General features: G+C 48.2%; 1 non-coding gene across 1 annotated transcript; it reads right to left on the bottom strand.

Moving 5' to 3' along the window:
• Nucleotides 1–487: 487 nt before the first annotated feature.
• Nucleotides 488–2,320, bottom strand: LOC145677749 (small subunit ribosomal RNA). The gene has a single exon (XR_014129979.1). It is a non-coding gene; the product is annotated as a small subunit ribosomal RNA (ribosomal RNA).
• Between the last annotated feature and the right edge of the window lie 5,266 nt (nucleotides 2,321–7,586).

Genomic DNA, 7,586 nt, shown 5'->3' with positions numbered 1-7,586 from the left:
AGCTTCCGTTCTACCCCAGCACTCGACATCCGACACAAGCATTTTAAACGCTCCTGCTCCGATGGAATAAGTCTTACTCTCTTGGAGTCTTTTCAAGACTTCTTTTCAAACGGAATAAGCTTACTTGAGCCCTTGGACGTCGGAACTGGTTTATCATGTCATCTGACTGAGCATTTAAGACTCCTGCTCCGATGGAATAAGTCTTACTCTCTTGGAGTCTTTTCAAGACTTCTTTTCCACCGAAATAAGTCTACTCCAATCCTTTGATGACACACGGCCTGTGTCAACAGGTAGCCTACGCTACCCTCGCCGATGACAGTGGCTCCCGTTCTTGCTGCTCGCTTCCCAACTAAAGGGAAGACACGGCTCACCTTTCTCTCCTTCGCCTGTCAAGATCAGTGGCTCCCGTTCAACGGTGTCAATCTAACTGATACGACACACTAATAAGAAACTTTTGACATCAACCACCGCAGTGGTGATGAATTGATAATGATCCTTCCGCAGGTTCACATACGGAAACCTTGTTACGACTTTTACTTCCTCTAAATGATCAAGTTTGGCCATCTTTCCGACACGTCGGTACCACCGCAAGACGGAGGTGCCGGGTATCAGTCCGAAGGCCTCACTAAATCATTCAATCGGTAGTAGCGACGGGCGGTGTGTACAAAGGGCAGGGACGTAATCAACGCAAGCTTATGACTTGCGCTTACTGGGAATTCCTCGTTTATGGGACATAATTGCAAGCCCCAATCCCTAGCACGAAGGAGGTTCAGCGGGTTACCCGGACCTTTCGGTCAGGGAAGACACGTTGATTCCTTCAGTGTGGCGCGCGTGCGGCCCAGAACATCTAAGGGCATCACAGACCTGTTATTGCTCAATCTCGTGCTGCTAGAGGCAGCCTGTCCCTCTAAGAAGACATGAACGTTGGAAGGAAAGATTCCAACGCCTAGTTAGCAGGCTAGAGTCTCGTTCGTTATCGGAATTAACCAGACAAATCGCTCCACCAACTAAGAACGGCCATGCACCACCACCCACTGAATCAAGAAAGAGCTCTCAATCTGTCAATCCTTCCAGTGTCCGGGCCTGGTGAGGTTTCCCGTGTTGAGTCAAATTAAGCCGCAGGCCCCACTCCTGGTGGTGCCCTTCCGTCAATTCCTTTAAGTTTCAGCTTTGCAACCATACTTCCCCCGGAACCCAAAAGCTTTGGTTTCCCGGAAGCCGCCCGCCGAGTCATTGGAGGAACTTCGGCGGATTGCTGGCTGGCATCGTTTATGGTTAGAACTAGGGCGGTATCTGATCGCCTTCGAACCTCTAACTTTCGTTCTTGATTAATGAAAACATTCTTGGCAAATGCTTTCGCATCGGTTAGTCTTGCGACGATCCAAGAATTTCACCTCTAACGTCGCAATACTAATGCCCCCGTCTGTCCCTATTAATCATTACCTCGAGTTCCGAAAACCAACAAAATAGAACCGAGGTCCTATTCCATTATTCCATGCACCGAACATTCAGGCGACACGGCCTGCTTTGAGCACTCTAATTTGTTCAAAGTAAACGTGCCGGCCAATCAAGACACTCAATGAAGAGCACCGAGAAAGGAAAAACCGGCAGGACGTCCGGAACGATCAGTTAAACGCCGGGCGGCGAACCGATCGTCCGAGACCCAGATCCAACTACGAGCTTTTTAACCGCAACAACTTTAATATACGCTATCGGAGCTGGAATTACCGCGGCGGCTGGCACCAGACTTGCCCTCCGATAGATTCTCATTAAAGGATTTAAAGTGTATTCATTCCGATTACGGGGCCTCGGATGAGTCCCGTATCGTTATTTTTCGTCACTACCTCCCCGTGCCGGGAGTGGGTAATTTGCGCGCCTGCTGCCTTCCTTGGATGTGGTAGCCGTTTCTCAGGCTCCCTCTCCGGAATCGAACCCTGATTCCCCGTTACCCGTAACAACCATGGTAGGCGCAGAACCTACCATCGACAGTTGATAAGGCAGACATTTGAAAGATGCGTCGCCGGTACAGAGACCGTGCGATCAGCCCAAAGTTATTCAGAGTCACCAAGGTTTCGGACGGACGAACCGACCGATTGGTTTTAATCTAATAAAAGCATCCCTTCCATTGCTGGGCGGGATTCTAGTTGCATGTATTAGCTCTAGAATTACCACAGTTATCCAAGTAGGATAGGTACGATCTAAGGAACCATAACTGATTTAATGAGCCATTCGCGGTTTCACCTTGTTTTGGCTTGCACTGAGACATGCATGGCTTAATCTTTGAGACAAGCATATGACTACTGGCAGGATCAACCAGGGAATTGACCGACTAAAAAGCCGGAAAGTGTTGGACACAACCAACACAGCGTTCTAACAAAGGATAGGAAAGCTACACCCGACCAAGCATTTTAGACTTCTGTTCCGCTGGAATAAGCCTACTCTTGCGGTGACTAGCTCCCGTTAATACTGGCCGTGTGACAGCCGCCAAGAGCATATTAGACTCCCAATCCAATGGAACAAGCCTACTTGTATCCTTGGGTTACAACAGCTTCCTTCCACACGTTGCCGGTACATCCGACAGAGCAATTTTAAAGACTCCTCTTCCGCCAGAATAAGCCTACCTTTGTGGGGCCTGGCTCCCGTTAGAACTGGCCGTAAGGGTACCCACAAAAGCACATTTAGACTCCTCCTCCAGCGAAATAAGTCTACTCATGTCCTACGGATGACTGTGGCTTCCGTTTACATATAGCCGTTCACCCGACACAGCAAATTTTAAAGACTCCTTTTTCCACCGGAATAAGCCTACTTTTGTGGGGCCTGGCTCCCGTTAGAACTGGCCGTAAGGGTACCCACAAAAGCACATTTAGACTCCTGCTCCAGTGAAATATAAGTCTACTAGTGTCCTTGGATGACAGTGGCTTCCGTTCGACAAGTGATACACGCTCAAACTGGCGATGAGTCTATACCGTCCTTAACTTAAGGAAAATCGGTACTTAAATGCCACATGGAGAATAAAAAGTCACTTACAAAAAACAATGCTCCGCATAAGCCTTTGTAAGCTAGAAAGGACATGCTATCTGGCCTCATTCTCAAGAAGGACAAGTAAGCTCCCGTCAACTGGCCCAAACTCTAAAGCGAGGACAGCCCGTTCAAAGTCAATCGGCATCCCTCCTTAAGAGTACAAAACGGCTCACTTCTTAACCACACTGGCTCTTGCTCCTTCAAGTGAAATCTGGCTCCCTTCACTCTGGCATTATCTTTACACATAAATCGGACTCCTCCGATTTAACAGGTGAACCTAACCCGGGAACTAAGGAAACTGGGAATAAAGACTCAGAGGCCCAATTACCTTGTTCGCCAGCCAGCCTTGCGCCGGCCCAGGCTAGAGACTTTCTCCAACAATCCCTGTTGAGCCCGAAGGATCCTAAGACCACTCGTGTGTACAAAACTCAGAGGCCCAATTACCTTGTTCGCCAGCCAGCCTTGCGCCGGCCCAGGCTAGAGAATTGCATGGACACGAGAAACTCTCAGGACTCTTCTTTGTGGCTCCTCCCGGAATTAAGGAAACTCCGAAATGCAAAACTCAGAGGCCCAATTACCTTGTTCGCCAGCCAGCCTTGCGCCGGCCCAGGCTAGAGAATTGCACGGATTATTCCTGTTCACCCTAAACGCATCTGAGACACCTCGTGTGTATGAAACCCAGAGGCCCAATTACCTTGTTCGCCAGCCAGCCTTGCGCCGGCCCAGGCTAGGGAATCACATTGACACGAGAAAGATCTCGTCAGCGGTTTGTAGCGTGCAGAAACTGCTCCCGTTTGAACTGACAATCCCGACAGAGCAATATTAAAGACTTCTGGTCCATTGAAATAAAGCCTACTTTTGCGAGCCTTGCTCCCGTTAGGACTGGCCGTATGGCTGTGCACAAAAGCATATTAGACTCCTGCCTCAATGGAATTAGTCTACTCCTGTCCTTAAACGGATGACAGTTCTTCAAGCATAGCATGCTACCTTCCGCAACTTACAGGCGCGGAAATGCTGTGGAAACGAGGAGACAAGTCCTCACAAAGGTTTCATGGCCGGTCACCCGACACAGCAAATTTTAAAGACTCCTTCTCCACCGGAATAAGCCTACTCTTGTGGGGCCTGGCTCCCGTTAGAACTGGCCGTAAGGTTGCCCACAAAAGCACATTTAGACTCCTGCTCCAGTGAAATAAGTCTACTCGTGTCCTACGGATGACTATGGCTTCCGTTCAAATATAGCCGTTCACCCGACACAGCAAATTTTAAAGACTCCTTCTCCACCGGAATAAGCCTACTCTTGTGGGGCCTGGCTCCCGTTAGAACTGGCCGTAAGGTTGCCCACAAAAGCACATTTAGACTCCTGCTCCAGTGAAATAAGTCTACTCGTGTCCTACGGATGACTGTGGCTTCCGTTCAAATATAGCCGTTCACCCGACACAGCAAATTTTAAAGACTCCTTCTCCACCGGAATAAGCCTACTCTTGTGGGGCCTGGCTCCCGTTAGAACTGGCCGTAAGGTTGCCCACAAAAGCACATTTAGACTCCTGCTCCAGTGAAATAAGTCTACTCGTGTCCTACGGATGACTATGGCTTCCGTTCAAATATAGCCGTTCACCCGACACAGCAAATTTTAAAGACTCCTTCTCCACCGGAATAAGCCTACTCTTGTGGGGCCTGGCTCCCGTTAGAACTGGCCGTAAGGTTGCCCACAAAAGCACATTTAGACTCCTGCTCCAGTGAAATAAGTCTACTCGTGTCCTACGGATGACTGTGGCTTCCGTTCAAATATAGCCGTTCACCCGACACAGCAAATTTTAAAGACTCCTTCTCCACCGGAATAAGCCTACTCTTGTGGGGCCTGGCTCCCGTTAGAACTGGCCGTAAGGTTGCCCACAAAAGCACATTTAGACTCCTGCTCCAGTGAAATAAGTCTACTCGTGTCCTACGGATGACTGTGGCTTCCGTTCAAATATAGCCGTTCACCCGACACAGCAAATTTTAAAGACTCCTTCTCCACCGGAATAAGCCTACTCTTGTGGGGCCTGGCTCCCGTTAGAACTGGCCGTAAGGTTGCCCACAAAAGCACATTTAGACTCCTGCTCCAGTGAAATAAGTCTACTCGTGTCCTACGGATGACTGTGGCTTCCGTTCACCCGACAGAGCAAATATTAAAAGACTTCTCATCCACCAGAATAAGCCTACTCTCGTGGGGCCTCGCACACGTTAGAACTGGCCGTATGGCTACCCACAAAAGCACATTTAGGCTCCTGCTCCAGTGATATAAGTCTTACTCGTGTCCTCTGGGTGTGACAGTAGCTTCCGTTCAAGTATTCTTCGCATTCAGCAACCGCACAAAGCGGCATCGGCCAGAAGTCAATTGCCCGAAGGCGTGATCGACAGGCTAGGCCTCGGGTTAAGAAGGATTGTCTCCTTCCCGTAAACGACAGGTACTTCCGTATGAGAGCCTACCTCACACATTCCCCATCGCCACGTGCCCTCTTAGAAACAGCCGTCCGACCAAGGTTTCTGACATTCTTTGTCAAAATACGAGGAAGTCTTTGGACAACATTAGGCGTGCTGGCAAACCCGCACTGCATGCCCTTTCATAGGTCCGCCCATGGACGCACATTTCTATGAAGCATTCCTCCCAGGCAGCAACAGGGTTTGCAACCTCCTCTACACCTTGACCGGCTAGGACGCCCGTGAATAGCATCCCAGGGTTCTTGCCTGCGGCTGATAAAATTCCTTTTGAGCCTACACTACCATCCGCCGATATTAGTCCGCCTTCAAAATTAACCAACATCAACAGCGATAGTGCGTTTAGACTCCCATAAAGAAACCAACCAGCCTGTGGCTTCCCTTCCCAATTTAGCCATTTCCGCCTCCTGCGAAGACTAGCTTTCTGTCTGTGGCCAGAAGTCAAGATTTCTCGACAGACTAGGCCGCGGAGAGAAAAAAGTAAGCCTCATTTAGAAAGCAATACCATTAGCGGTCTCTCCAACCTCCGTGAACAATTTAAAGGGAATGTTTATATAGAAGGCTTGTTCACTACCCTACCTCCTATAGTGTAGAGATTCCTCTCGATACTACACCTGTCTTGAAATTGCCGGCGTTGCGCAGCCTCGTTTTGACCATGACGGCGAATGCAGCCACGGTTGCCGTATACATCCCACGCAAGGGTGGGAAAACGTGATTTGACATCCAGTATATATATAAACCGTTACAGAATACGACACTCAAAACTTAACAACTTTTACACTCTCCTAACTTCTGGGAACAAATTGAAAGTATAAGCCAGCCTAACCTAACCTAAGTATATAGCAGGATTGCCCACTACCATACCTCCTATAGTGATGAGATTCCTCTCGATCGGACACCAGTCACGAAAATCACGGAATCTCAAAAATGACGGCAAACGAAGCCACAGTTGCCGCCATACTCAAAGGTTATGCTGGGTAAAAAGTTCTCTACGAAAAGGGCTGCTTTTCGCGCTCGGGTTACAAAATTAATGTAAAGAACAATCCAAAAACATGAATTAGGTCAAACTCATGTTAATTACAACCTCATAGAACAATTTCAAGCCAGGACTTAACAAAGTGTAAACGGGGCTGCTTCTGTACCCTAATCCCTATAATGTAGCGATTCCTCTCGATTGCACACCAGTCACGAAAAATCACAGAATGTCAAAAATGACGGCAAACGAAGCCACGGTTGCCGTCATATTCTAACGTTATGCTGGGTGAAAAGTCGCCAACAACAATGTTCACAGTTCCCGTCAGATTGCCCACTGTTCCCGAAATGTGGTTCATACATGCTGTCAACATGTTCAGGAAACCCCTCAGAGCGTTCAAAGTTGCACACACAATGCTTAATAGTTCCACTCAAATAGCTCACAGTTGCCGTCAGAATCCTCACAGTAGACGTCAAATTGCTCACACTTGCCGTCAGAGTGCTCATAGTTGCCGACTTTTCATTCATAGTCCCCGACATAAAAGTTTATAGTTCCCGACTAATGGCTCACAGTTGCCGTCAGAATCGTCACAAAAGGCGTCACAATGCTCACACTTGCCGTCAAAGCGCTCATAGTTGCCGACTATGTGTTCATAATTGCGGACATAGGCCTCACAGTTGCCGTCAAAACGCTCATAGTTGCCGAATTTTCGTTGATAATTCCGGACAATGGGCTCATAGTTAATCACATACTGGTTCGTGCTCATCTTCAAAATAAACACAGTTGCCTTCAGACTGTTCACACGTAATTTCAAAATGCTCACACTCGCTTACACGATGCTCATAGTTGCCGACTTTTAATTCATAATGCTGATAATGTAAGTTAAAGGGTTCATGGTTGCTCTCAAAAGTTTCACAGTTGCGGTCAGATTTTTCACAAAAGCCGTCATAATGCTCACATTAAAAAAAAAGTGCTCATAGTTGCCGACCAAGGCCTCACAGTTGCCGTCAAAACGCTCATAGTTGCCGACTTTTCGTTCATAATTGCCGACCAAGGCCTCACAATTGCCGTCGAAACGTTCATAGTTGCCGACTATTCGTTCATAATTGCCGAC

The sequence above is a fragment of the Thermobia domestica genome, unplaced genomic scaffold (assembly GCF_964235325.1).
Source record: "Thermobia domestica unplaced genomic scaffold, izTheDome1.hap1.1 HAP1_SCAFFOLD_1302, whole genome shotgun sequence".
NCBI lineage: Eukaryota > Metazoa > Arthropoda > Insecta > Zygentoma > Lepismatidae > Thermobia > Thermobia domestica.
Note: the sequence above shows the minus strand (reverse complement) of the source record. Positions and strands in the feature narration are given on the sequence as shown.